This window comes from Ranitomeya imitator, chromosome 2 (assembly GCF_032444005.1).
Source record: "Ranitomeya imitator isolate aRanImi1 chromosome 2, aRanImi1.pri, whole genome shotgun sequence".
Classification (NCBI taxonomy): Eukaryota; Metazoa; Chordata; class Amphibia; order Anura; family Dendrobatidae; genus Ranitomeya; species Ranitomeya imitator.
The window spans coordinates 328,297,940-328,311,291 of NC_091283.1; the positions used below are offsets into that span (position 1 = coordinate 328,297,940).

Sequence of the window (13,352 nt, forward strand, 5' to 3'; positions counted from 1 at the left end):
ATGGTTATTAGATCGCCCAGATGATAGAAGATTCCAGTTCGGGGAAGACGGGAAACCTTCATATAGACGGCCGGTGGTGATGGAGTCAGTGACAGACAAATATGTTTCTAGAGCCGTAGTAGAAGATGAAGATGTCGTCCTCATCATGAAGTAGTTATTTCTCCTGTCACGTGTAATGAATATCTCCTGCAGTATTGCTAATGCCGATTCCAGTGTCGGTAAATGAGACGAGAATTAGCGTTATGGAAGATGCGTCTATGAGAAACGTATTCAGCTGCCGACTCCGAGGAAGAAACTGCTTGTTGTCTGTGGCCTAAATATATAGGTTTTATTAGTAGATGTAAAGAAGAAAACTAAATACTGTAAAATAATAAATCTCCTCATATGTTTCCCTTATTATCTCCAGTAATTGTATTATTACACAGGATTTTTATGATGTTACATCGGCTCATCTTCTCATTCAGGTCTCTACAATATTGGATCCTCTCAGTGAAGATCTTCTATAGAAGAGAATTTTCCTGATTTACCCATCAAGGATGGATATAGGTAGAGACAAGATGCTGGAGAGGATATTACACCTCACCCTAGAGATCCTCTTCCGGCTTACTGGAGAGGTGAGAGATTCTGATGACGTCACATTACATCATTCTTATCTATGGGAACAACAGATGGACAGAACTGGAGAGGTGAGGACTCTGGAAATGTCTGTAGTGAGATTTATTAATGTGTCTCTCCATAACCAGGATTACACAGTGGTGAAGAAGACCTCTAGTGAGCGCTGTCAGGACCCTGTGTCTGAGGGATGGGGAAGACCGCTGAGCCCAATCAAGGTGCCTCCACCTCACCCCCTGATACATGAGGACATCAATGACCAGAAGATCCTAGAACTTACCTACAAGATGATTGAGCTGCTGACTGGAGAGGTGACACTGCTGGGAATGCTGGGACATTATACAGTAACGCTATGAAGGTATTGGGAGATGACGGTATCATTGTATGTGTCAGGTTCCTATAAGGTGTCAGGATGTCGCCATCTATTTCTCCATGGAGGAGTGGGAGTATTTAGAAGGACACAAAGATCTGTACAAGGACGTCATGATGGAGGTTCCCCAGCCCCTCACATCTCCAGGTAATAGACAGGACCAAATACACACGGCCTATAATTATCTGTATGTAAAGAATGAATTCAGTCCCTGTATGTGTTTCCTCCAGATCTATCCAGTAAGAGGACAACACCAGAGAGATGTCCCAGTCCTCTTCTTCCACAGGAATGTAAACAAGAAGATCCCAATGTTCCTCAGGATCATCAGGTAGATGGAGAGAAGGTGTCATGAGATCTCCTCTATGATGTGTAGACGGCTGTGAAGGTCTTGTGCTCAGTCTTGTTTTATCCCCCAGTATTATATGTTTTATACTTGTGTAATGAGAACGGTGGAGATGGCAGGATTAGAGCTGATCATAGATGTGACTTCTCCATCTGTGTGTGACTTTTACAATATTTGTTTCAGGGTGAAGATCTGACCCATATTAATACTACAGAGACATATGTGAGGGGGGATGAGCGGTGTAAAGAGGGGATTCCTACATATGACTACCCAGGTGAGTAGTAACCAGTAAATGCAGATAAGTCACAGATTCTTCTCAGTCACCGGCTGTGGCTGCTTTATCGGTGGTGTATTCCGGCCGTATCACAATCATGTGATCACTATTTTGCCTCTAGACCACAACATTGTCCTCCATCCAAAACTGTTCAAATGACATTGGGCATTGAAATCCCCTTTCTATATAACATATAGCCTGGAGGATTCACCTAGCTAAATTTGAAGATGCTGACCATTATCTGTCCAGATTTGTAAACTACAAAGCCAAATGACAGTCTATGTAGAATGTGCTGACAAGTTAGATAATCACTTAAAAATATGATGGTCCTGTAAGAGAAAGCGGAGGGTAATGATGCTGTTGGCTTCCTAGTAACCTGATATCTTATTAGGTGAATCTCCCTTCTCTCCTTTCTGTGCTGCTGAATGTGCTCATATGGTCCCTACAAGACCAGGTCCAGTCTTTCTGACCAAACTTCACTTTTATGATCAACAACATTAAATGTGCAGTGAGGGCCAAGTGTGAATTTCTGTCCAATAACAACAGAGTTTCCCTTTATCATGACTTTTCAATTTCTTTTAAAACTCATTAACTTCAAGGAAGACTTTGAAAAACTACATATGCAAATCGTCTCTTCAGAGAGGAAGAGAACTAGAACTCTAGTGCCACCTATTGGAAGTAGCAATCCTAACAGTCAATGTCGACTCTTTAACGAGCCTTGTCACATGACTTAGGATAATAGCCAAACCAGAATCTCAATTTGCAGACACTGTGTTTCGGGGTACTGCCCCTTGTCAGTGCAAAGTGGAGATCTGGTTTGGCTGATTGAGAGGCATCTGACCGGGATCCAAGAGGTATTGTTTCTCCTTGTGGAGAGTGACATGATAAGCATGTCGAGGTGAGGAGACTTAAAGCCTGTTAGGATTGCTACTTCCAATAGGTGGCCCTAGAGTTCTAGTTCTCTTCCTCTCTGAAGAGACGATTTGCATATTTCCCAGAGGAGCATTGCAGCTTTAAGTCTCCTCACCTCGACATTCTTATCATGTCACTCTCCACAAGGAGAAACGATACTTCTTGGATCCCGGGAAAACTACATAGAAACCATTACACCTGTGCCATGATAGATCTCTAAGCTGTGTGTGGCTGATGGTTGTAATATACATTTATTCACCCCTGCAGGAGATGTGTTGGCTCAAGTCCTGGTTTCATGTATTCACTCTACGTCATAAATTACATTATGTTTTCATTCCTAGGGAATTCAGATTACTGCACAATCTCTTTTGAAATGGAGAGTACTAATACTGTCACAATTCTGTTGTCTGGTATCCCTGGTCTAGGGGCTCTTTCCCTGTCTCTACCCACCCAGGGAAGAGGGGAGTAGTAGTGTGCCATGATACACCAACCAGACTAACCAGATAATACAAACAGGGATAAAGCAAAATACCAGTCATACAAATATACACACATAACAACAGAGGTAACACCAGGGCGTGGAGAATGGGGTTAAACCAAAGTAGGATAAGAAAGGGAATTATTATACACTCAAAACCTAGCAACAGTCACAGAAAAATCCACCAATCGCCTACTCTAATAACCACCACCAACCTCCTCCAGCCATTCAGCTTAAGCTAGCTCTGACAATAATGTGCACACAAAGGGCCCAGTTTATATAGGAGATGGGAGTTTCTAACAGTGCATAGCTGAGAGCCTTAACATGTAAAGCTTCCAGGAGCTCTCTACTGAGCAGATTAACCCCTGAATTGCTAAAATAAATTTACACCATTTAATATGAAGGTGAAGTGCTTCTTATCAGTGGAGGAGTAGGAGAAATCAGACTCTGCAGTCTTCTGGCTCCTCTCTGTTGCGGTAAACCTGTGACAAGAGGGGAGTGGTTAACGCTGAACAGCTGAGAGCATCACTCAGGAAAGCTTACAGGGGCTCTCAGCTTAACAGATGTACTGCTAAAATAATCCTGCACCATTTAGTATGAAGGTGAAGTTCTTCTTATCAGTGTAGGAGGAATCAGATGGCGCAGTCTTCTGGCTTCTTTTTGTTGCAGTAAACCCCTGAAAGTTCCCCCATCCCCTAATTCCCCTGAGGGACCTCAGGGCTGTGTTTAGCAGAGTGTGCCATGTGAAAAAAACGTATCAACCTGATCGCATGAACGTCAGATGCCTGTACTCACATCCTCTTTTTAGGACCCATACCCTTTAAGTGTACTAAAGTGACCAATGAACCATGCAAGAATCAACCATCTTGGCAATCTGAAATTCCAAATTTCTATCAACAATGAGCGTAGATGGAGGTAGTGGTGACAGTACAGAAGACACAACATATTTAATAGAGACTGGAAAAACACATTATGAATCCAAAAGGTGGGTGACAAAGCAAGGCGGAATGTTACGGGATTGACGACGGCCACAATCTTATAAGGACCGATGAACCTGGGACCCAGTTTCCAAGAGGGAACCTTAAATTTGATGTTTCTTGAGGACAACCTCACCAAGTCACAAACGCATGGGTCTGGATCCATCAAACGTCTTCGGTAAGCCACTCTTGTATTTGGACCCCATCTTCTTCAAAATCTTAAGAGCCCCTTGCCACACAGACATAATAGATGATGAAAATCTTTCTTCAAGTATTCCTGAACACCGATCTCTATTTAAATAGCTGAACTGAGGATGAAATCTGTATGCCCTAAAGAAGGGGGACTTGCCAGTAGACTCATGACAACAATTATTTACCGCAAATTCAACTAGAGGTAAATAAGTAGCCTAATCCTCCTGATTCTCAGAAACAACACCAAAAGTAATTCACAAGATTCCGGTTAACATATTAAGTTTTCCCATTAGACTATGGATGAAACGCTGAAGAAAACGACAGATGGATCCCCAAACGAGTGCAAAATACCTTCCAAAATTTGGAAATGAATTGCACCCCTCCAATCAGAAACAGTATTGATAGTAATCCCATGTAGTTTTACGATCTCTCAGATGAAAATTTGTAGCAAGTGGTCTTGGTTTTAGGTAAAATAGGTAGCGGCATGAAATGTGACATCTTACTGAATCTATCCACCACCAACAAAATTACAGTATTACCAATTAGATCAGTAATGAAATCTAACGATAAATGAGTCCAAAGTCTACTGGGATTTGCCAATGCTTGGAGAGACCCAGATGGACGAATATGAGGGGTGTTTGAGTGTACACACACACTTCAGGCAGCTACAAACTTCCAAACATCCTGATGCACCCCTGTCCACCAAGAATGCAGAGTGAGGAGATCTGTGGTGGCTTTACTACCAGGATGTCCAGCCAAGATCGAATCTTGATGTTTATTTAAAACTTTTAGATGGAGATTGAAAGACACAAACTGCTTACCTAAAGGACTGGCAGCAGGGGTGTCTCCCTGAGACTCTATAACCTCTTTCTCAAAATTGAACCATATAGACGCAATAAACCCCCCTTTTTGTAGTATTGAAACAAGATCACAATTATCTCCACCCCCAAGGAAAACCTCAAGATAACGCATCTGCCTTAATGTTCTTCCTCAGCATATATATAATAGAAAAGTTAAATCTGGTGAAGAACAATGCCCATCTTGCCTGTCTAGGTGTCAGGCATTTCAAAGACTTTAGATATACAAGATGCCTATGATCGGTGACTACCATGACTGGATGAACTGACGCCTCCAGAAAATGATGCCACTCTTCAAAGGCCCACTTGAGAGTTCACTGTTCCCTGTTATGTCAGTTTTTTTTCAGTGGATAAGTTTTTTTTTTTTTACAAAAATATGCACATGTATGCAATTTATCAGGATATGCACTCTGTGACAACACAGTCCCCACCCCCACTTCAGACTCGTCAACTTCTACAATAAATGGCTGAGTGAGGTCAGGCTGTAAGAGAATCGGCGCAGATGCAAAACACTCCTTCAAGATATCGAATGCCTCCGTGGCCGGACTGGACCATTTGGAAAAATCTGTCACTTTCCTGATCATATTCGTCAGAGGTTTGGCCACTAGAGAAAATGTTTTGATGAACTTACAGTAGTAATTGGCGAAACCCAAAAACCTTTGTAACACCTTCAAATTCTTAGTATGATCCCAATCCAGTACCACCCGGACTTTCACCAGATCCATGTGAAAACCAGTGGACGATAAAACATATTCTAGAAAAAGAGAAAATATAAATAATTTCAGCTCGCCACTGTGACGGTCGTTTCAGACTCTTTAGCACGGAAGTAGTTCAGTCCAGACTAAGCATAGCTGTATCCAAGCAAAAAAGAGAGATATCCAGCGAGCGTAGAAGGAACAGTAGTAGACGTTTTTGCAAAGAACTTTTAAACATTGAAGTGCAACGAATCCAATAATGTTACATGTATAGACAAAAAATGTACCCCTCACCCCCCTAAAACTACGCGTTTCGGCAGATGCCTTTTTCAAGTTGATATCTGGCATCTTGCAATCTCAGAATCAATGGTATGTTCATTCAATATGAAAGGGGAAACACTCCACACATGTGCAAGTAATTAAGCTGATGCAGATCAGTCACTCCAGGATGTATTTTTCCCCTGAAAAAAATGCAGTTAACTTTTAATACAAAAATATAAACTGTTTCTTACTATCAAGAAAGAGTCAAACAACAATAATTATAGTATGGTCATAAGAGTATCCATTATAGATATACTACGTGGTACTGTTAGTGTTCATGTGTTTTACAACTAATATATACTACAGGTAAAACCATTATAGGGGGAAAAAATGCAAGCAATATTAAACAAAAAAAATAAATAAAAAATATATATATATATTTTTTAATTAAATATTGCTTGCTTTTTTTTGGCCCAAACCCTGCCCAACTGTCCAAAAAGGCTGAAATAACCACCTTATTTTTGTCCAGATGGATCTCTGCCAGTAGAAAAAATTGTGACTTACCAACAGAGGAGATATGTATCCTCGGGTTGCTAATCTCCTCGCAACACAGGCTCCTTAGTTTTCCAGTGGCTGTTTATGGTGAGGTAGGGAAGGACAAGCACCCACAAAATTACCCTTTCCACCACGGTAAAAACACACTCCCCTTTATGCCGAACTACAGTTTGAATAACAGAATGAGTCACCTAACCCATCTGGATGGGTCCCTCAGATGACTTATACCCTGGTTCCTTTGACCCCTGAACCGCCACAAATTGGAGTGTCTCTTTATGTCTCTGGCAAAGATGGTGATCCACCCGGATAACCAGAGACATGGCGACCTGTTATGACCTGGTGGTTAGGACAATAATGGACCTGGTGGTTAAGAGCACCCGGAAAGACCTGATAGTTACAATAACACAGGACAAGCTCTGGAAAGTGGGAACTCTGCTGACCGCAATCCCTAATCCTATCACACACACTAGAAATAGCCGTGGATTGCTCCTAACGCTCCCTATGCAACTCTTCACAGCCTCAGAACTAGCTAGCCCTAAAGATAGAAAAATAAAGCCTACCTTGCCTCAGAGAAATTCCCCAAAGGAAAAGGCAGCCCCCCACATATATTGACTGTGAGTTAAGATGAAAATCACAAACACAGAGATGAAATAGATTTAGCAAAGAGAGGCCCGACTTACTGAACAGACAGAGGATAGGAAAGGTCACTTTGCGGTCAGCACAAAAACCTACAAAAAGCCACGCAGAGTGTGCAGGAAAAAAAACCTTCCGCACCGACTGACGGTGCGGAGGCGCCACTCTGCATCCCAGAGCTTCCAGCAAGCAAGACAAAATTCACAATAGCAAGCTGTACAGAAAAAATAGCAAACAAGAAAATAGCAAGGAGGAACTTAGCTTCTGCTGGAGTAAACAGGTAACCAGAACGATCCAGGAGCGAACTTGACCAATACTACAACATTGACAGCTGGCATGGAGCAATGATCTAAGTGGAGTTAAATAGAGCAGCCAGCTAACGAATTAACCTCGTCACCTGTGGAAGGAAACTCAGAAACAGCGGCTCCACCCACAGCCACCAGAGGAAGTCCATGGACAGAACCAGCCGAAGTACCATTCATGACCACAGGAGGGAGCTTGACAACAGAATTCACAACAGTACCCCCCCCTTGAGGAGGGGTCACCGAACCCTCACCAGAGCCCCCAGGCCGACCAGGATGAGCCAAATGAAAGGCACGAACCAGATCGGCAGCATGAACATCAGAGGCAAAAACCCAGGAATTATCTTCCTGACCATAACCCTTCCACTTGACCAGGTACTGGAGTTTCCGTCTTGAAATACGAGAATCCAAAATCTTCTCCACCACATACTCCAACTCCCCCTCAACCAACACCGGGGCAGGAGGATCAACGGATGGAACCACAGGCGCCACGTATCTCCGCAATAACGACCTATGGAACACATTATGGATGGCAAAAGAAGCTGGAAGGGCCAAACAAAATGACACAGGATTGAGAACCTCAGAAATCTTATACGGACCAATGAAACGAGGCTTAAACTTAGGAGAGGAAACCTTCATAGGAACATAACGAGACGACAACCAAACCAAATCCCCAACACGAAGTCGGGGACCCACACAGCGCCGGCGGTTAGCGAAACGTTGAGCCTTCTCCTGGGACAATGTCAAATTGTCCACCACATGAGTCCAAATCTGCTGCAACCTATCCACAGTATCTACACCAGGACAGTCCGAAGACTCAACCTGCCCTGAAGAGAAACGAGGATGGAAGCCAGAATTGCAGAAAAACGGCGAAACCAAAGTAGCCGAGCTGGCCCGATTATTAAGGGCGATCTCAGCCAACGGCAAAAAGGACACCCAATCATCCTGATCAGCAGAAACAAAGCATCTCAGATATGTTTCCAAAGTCTGATTAGTTCGTTCGGTTTGGCCATTTGTCTGAGGATGGAAAGCCGAGGAAAAAGACAAATCAATGCCCATTCTAGCACAAAAGGATCGCCAAAACCTCGAAACAAACTGGGAACCTCTGTCCGAAACGATGTTCTCCGGAATGCCATGTAAACGAACCACATGCTGGAAAAACAATGGCACCAAATCAGAGGAGGAAGGTAATTTAGACAAGGGTACCAAATGGACCATCTTAGAAAAGCGATCACAAACCACCCAAATGACCGACATCTTTTGAGAGATGGGGAGATCCGAAATAAAATCCATAGAAATATGCGTCCAGGGCCTCTTCGGGACCGGCAAGGGCAAAAGCAACCCACTGGCACGAGAACAGCAGGGCTTAGCCCGAGCACAAGTCCCACAGGACTGCACAAAAGAATGCACATCCCGTGACAAAGACGGCCACCAAAAGGATCTAGCCACCAAATCTCTGGTACCAAAGATTCCAGGATGACCAGCCAACACTGAACAATGAATCTCAGAGATAACTCTACTAGTCCATTTATCAGGGACAAACAGTTTCTCCGCTGGGCAACGGTCAGGTCTATCAGCCTGAAATGTTTGCAGCACCCGCCGCAAATCAGGGGAGATGGCAGACAAAATTACCCCCTCTTTGAGAATACCCTCCGGCTCAGGAACACCCGGAGAGTCGGGCACAAAACTCCTTGACAGGGCATCAGCCTTCACATTCTTAGAGCCCGGAAGGTACGAAACCACAAAATCAAAATGGGAGAAAAATAGCGACCATCAAGCCTGTCTAGGATTCAACCGTTTGGCAGACTCAAGATAAGTCTAATTCTTGTGATCTGTCAAGACCACCACGCGATGCTTGGCTCCTTCAAGCCAATGACTCCACTCCTCGAATGCCCACTTCATGGCCAACAACTCTCGATTGCCAACATCATAATTGCGCTCAGCAGGCGAAAACTTTCTAGAAAAGAAAGCACATGGTTTCATCACCGAGCCATCAGAACTTCTTTGCGACAAAATAGCCCCTGCTCCAATCTCAGAAGCATCAACCTCGACCTGAAACGGGAGGGAAACATCTGGCTGGCACAACACAGGGGCAGAAGAAAAACGACGCTTCAACTCCTGAAAAGCTTCCACGGCCGCAGAAGACCAATTGACCACATCAGCACCCTTCTTGGTCAAATCAGTCAACGGTTTAGCAACACTAGAAAAATTAGCGATGAAGTGACGATAAAAATTAGCAAAGCCCAGGAACTTTTGCAGGCTCTTCACAGATGTCGGCTGAGTCCAATCGTAAATGGCCTGGACTTTAACAGGGTCCATCTCGATAGTAGAAGGGGAAAAAATGAAACCCAAAAATGAAACCTGAACTCCAAAGAGACACTTTGACCCCTTCACAAACAAGGAATTCGCACGAAGGACCTGGAACACCATTCTGACCTGCTTCACATGAGACTCCCAATCATCCGAAAAGACCAAAATATCATCCAAATACACAATCAGGAATTTATCCAGGTACTCTCGGAAAATGTCATGCATAAAGGACTGAAATACTGATGGAGCATTGGAAAGCCCGAAGGGCATAACCAGGTACTCAAAATGGCCCTTGGGCGTATTAAATGCTGTTTTCCATTCATCGCCCTGTTTAATACGCACAAGATTATACGCCCCTCGAAGATCTATCTTGGTGAACCAACTAGCCCCTTTAATACGAGCAAACAAATCAGACAGCAGCGGCAAAAGATACTGAAATTTGACTGTAATTTTATTAAGAAGGCGGTAATCAATACAAGGTCTCAAAGAACCATCCTTCTTGGCCACAAAAAAGAACCCTGCTCCTAACGGTGATGACGACGGGCGAATATGGCCTTTCTCCAAGGATTCCTTTATATAACTCCGCATAGCGGCGTGTTCTGGCACAGATAAATTGAACAATCGGCCCTTAGGAAACTTACTACCAGGAATCAAATTAATTGCACAATCGCAATCCCTATGAGGAGGTAGGGCACTGGCTTTGGGCTCATCAAACACATCCCGATAATCCGACAAAAACTCCGGAACTTCAGAAGGAGTGGAAGACGAAATTGACAAAAATGGAACATCACCATGTACCCCCTGGCAACCCCAGCTGGACACAGACATAGATTTCCAGTCCAATACTGGATTATGAACCTGTAGCCATGGTAACCCCAAAACGACCACATCATGCAGATTATGCAACACCAAAAAGCGGATATCCTCCTGATGTGCAGGAGCCATGCACATGGTCAATTGGGTCCAGTACTGAGGCTTATTCTTGGCCAAAGGCGTAGCATCAATTCCTCTCAATGGAATAGGATACTGCAAGGGCTCCAAGAAAAAACCACAGCGCCTAGCAAACTCCAAGTCCATCAAATTCAGGGCAGCGCCTGAATCCACAAATGCCATAACAGAATAGGATGACAAAGAGCAAATCAGAGTAACGGACAAAAGAAATTTTGACTGTACCGTACCAATGGTGGCAGACCTAGCGAACCGCTTAGTGCGCTTAGGACAATCGGAGATAACATGAGTGGAATCACCACAGTAAAAACACAGCCCATTCCGACGTCTGTGTTCTTGCCGTTCAGCTCTGGTCAAAGTCCTATCACATTGCATAGGCTCAGGCCTATGCTCAGATAATACCGCCAAATGGTGCACAGCTTTACGCTCACGCAAGCGTCGATCGATCTGAATGGCCAAAGACATAGACTCATTCAGACCAGCAGGCATGGGAAATCCCACCATGACATCCTTAAGGGCTTCAGAGAGACCCTTTCTGAAGATTGCTGCCAGGGCACACTCATTCCACTGAGTGAGCACAGACCACTTTCTAAACTTCTGACAATATATCTCCGCTTCATCCTGACCCTGACACAGAGCCAGCAAGATTTTCTCTGCCTGATCCACTGAATTTGGTTCGTCATAAAGCAATCCAAGCGCCAGGAAAAACGCATCAACATCACGCAATGCCGGATCTCCTGGCGCAAGGGAAAATGCCCAGTCTTGAGGGTCGCCACGTAACAAAGAAATAATGATCCTTACTTGTTGAACAGGGTCACCTGAGGAGCAAGGTTTCAAAGCAAGACACAATTTACAATTATTTTTGAAATTCAGGAACTTAGATCTATCCCCAAAAAACAAATCAGGAATTGGAATCCTAGGCTCTGACATCGGATTCTGAACCACAAAATCTTGAATGTTTTGTACCCTTGCAGTGAGATTATCCATCCAAGAGGACAGACCTTGAATGTCCATGTCTACACCTGTGTCCTGAACCACCCAGAGGTAAAGGGGAAAAGAGAGACAAAACACACTGCAAAGAAAAAAAATGGTCTCAGAACTTCTCTTATCCCTCTATTGAGATGCATTAATACTTTGGGCCAGCTGTACTGTTATGACCTGGTGGTTAGGACAATAATGGACCTGGTGGTTAAGAGCACCCGGAAAGACCTGATAGTTACATTAACACAGGACAAGCTCTGGAAAGTGGGAACTCTGCTGACCGCAATCCCTAATCCTATCACACACACTAGAAATAGCCGTGGATTGCTCCTAACGCTCCCTATGCAACTCTTCACAGCCTCAGAACTAGCTAGCCCTAAAGATAGAAAAATAAAGCCTACCTTGCCTCAGAGAAATTCCCCAAAGGAAAAGGCAGCCCCCCACATATATTGACTGTGAGTTAAGATGAAAATCACAAACACAGAGATGAAATAGATTTAGCAAAGAGAGGCCCGACTTACTGAACAGACAGAGGATAGGAAAGGTCACTTTGCGGTCAACACAAAAACCTACAAAAAGCCACGCAGAGTGTGCAGGAAAAAAAACCTTCCGCACCGACTGACGGTGCGGAGGCGCCACTCTGCATCCCAGAGCTTCCAGCAAGCAAGACAAAATTCACAATAGCAAGCTGTACAGAAAAAATAGCAAACAAGAAAATAGCAAGGAGGAACTTAGCTTCTGCTGGAGTAAACAGGTAACCAGAACGATCCAGGAGCGAACTTGACCAATACTACAACATTGACAGCTGGCATGGAGCAATGATCTAAGTGGAGTTAAATAGAGCAGCCAGCTAACGAATTAACCTCGTCACCTGTGGAAGGAAACTCAGAAACAGCGGCTCCACCCACAGCCACCAGAGGAAGTCATAGTAACATAGTAACATAGTAACATAGTTAGTAAGGCCGAAAAAAGACATTTGTCCATCCAGTTCAGCCTATATTCCATCATAATAAATCCCCAGATCTACGTCCTTCTACAGAACCTAATAATTGTATGATACAATATTGTTCTGCTCCAGGAAGACATCCAGGCCTCTCTTGAACCCCTCGACTGAGTTCGCCATCACCACCTCCTCAGGCAAGCAATTCCAGATTCTCACTGCCCTAACAGTAAAGAATCCTCTTCTATGTTGGTGGAAAAACCTTCTCTCCTCCAGACGCAAAGAATGCCCCCTTGTGCCCGTCACCTTCCTTGGTATAAACAGATCCTCAGCGAGATATTTGTATTGTCCCCTTATATACTTATACATGGTTATTAGATCGCCCCTCAGTCGTCTTTTTTCTAGACTAAATAATCCTAATTTCGCTAATCTATCTGGGTATTGTAGTTCTCCCATCCCCTTTATTAATTTTGTTGCCCTCCTTTGTACTCTCTCTAGTTCCATTATATCCTTCCTGAGCACCGGTGCCCAAAACTGGACACAGTACTCCATGTGCGGTCTAACTAGGGATTTGTACAGAGGCAGTATAATGCTCTCATCATGTGTATCCAGACCTCTTTTAATGCACCCCATGATCCTGTTTGCCTTGGCAGCTGCTGCCTGGCACTGGCTGCTCCAGGTAAGTTTATCATTAACTAGGATCCCCAAGTCC

The 13,352-nt window shown here is 43.9% G+C and overlaps 1 pseudogene; it reads left to right on the forward strand.

Moving 5' to 3' along the window:
• The first annotated feature begins 464 nt into the window (after nt 1–464).
• Nucleotides 465–13,352, forward strand: part of LOC138666489 (zinc finger protein 420-like) — a 110,871-nt pseudogene continuing 97,983 nt past the window's right edge.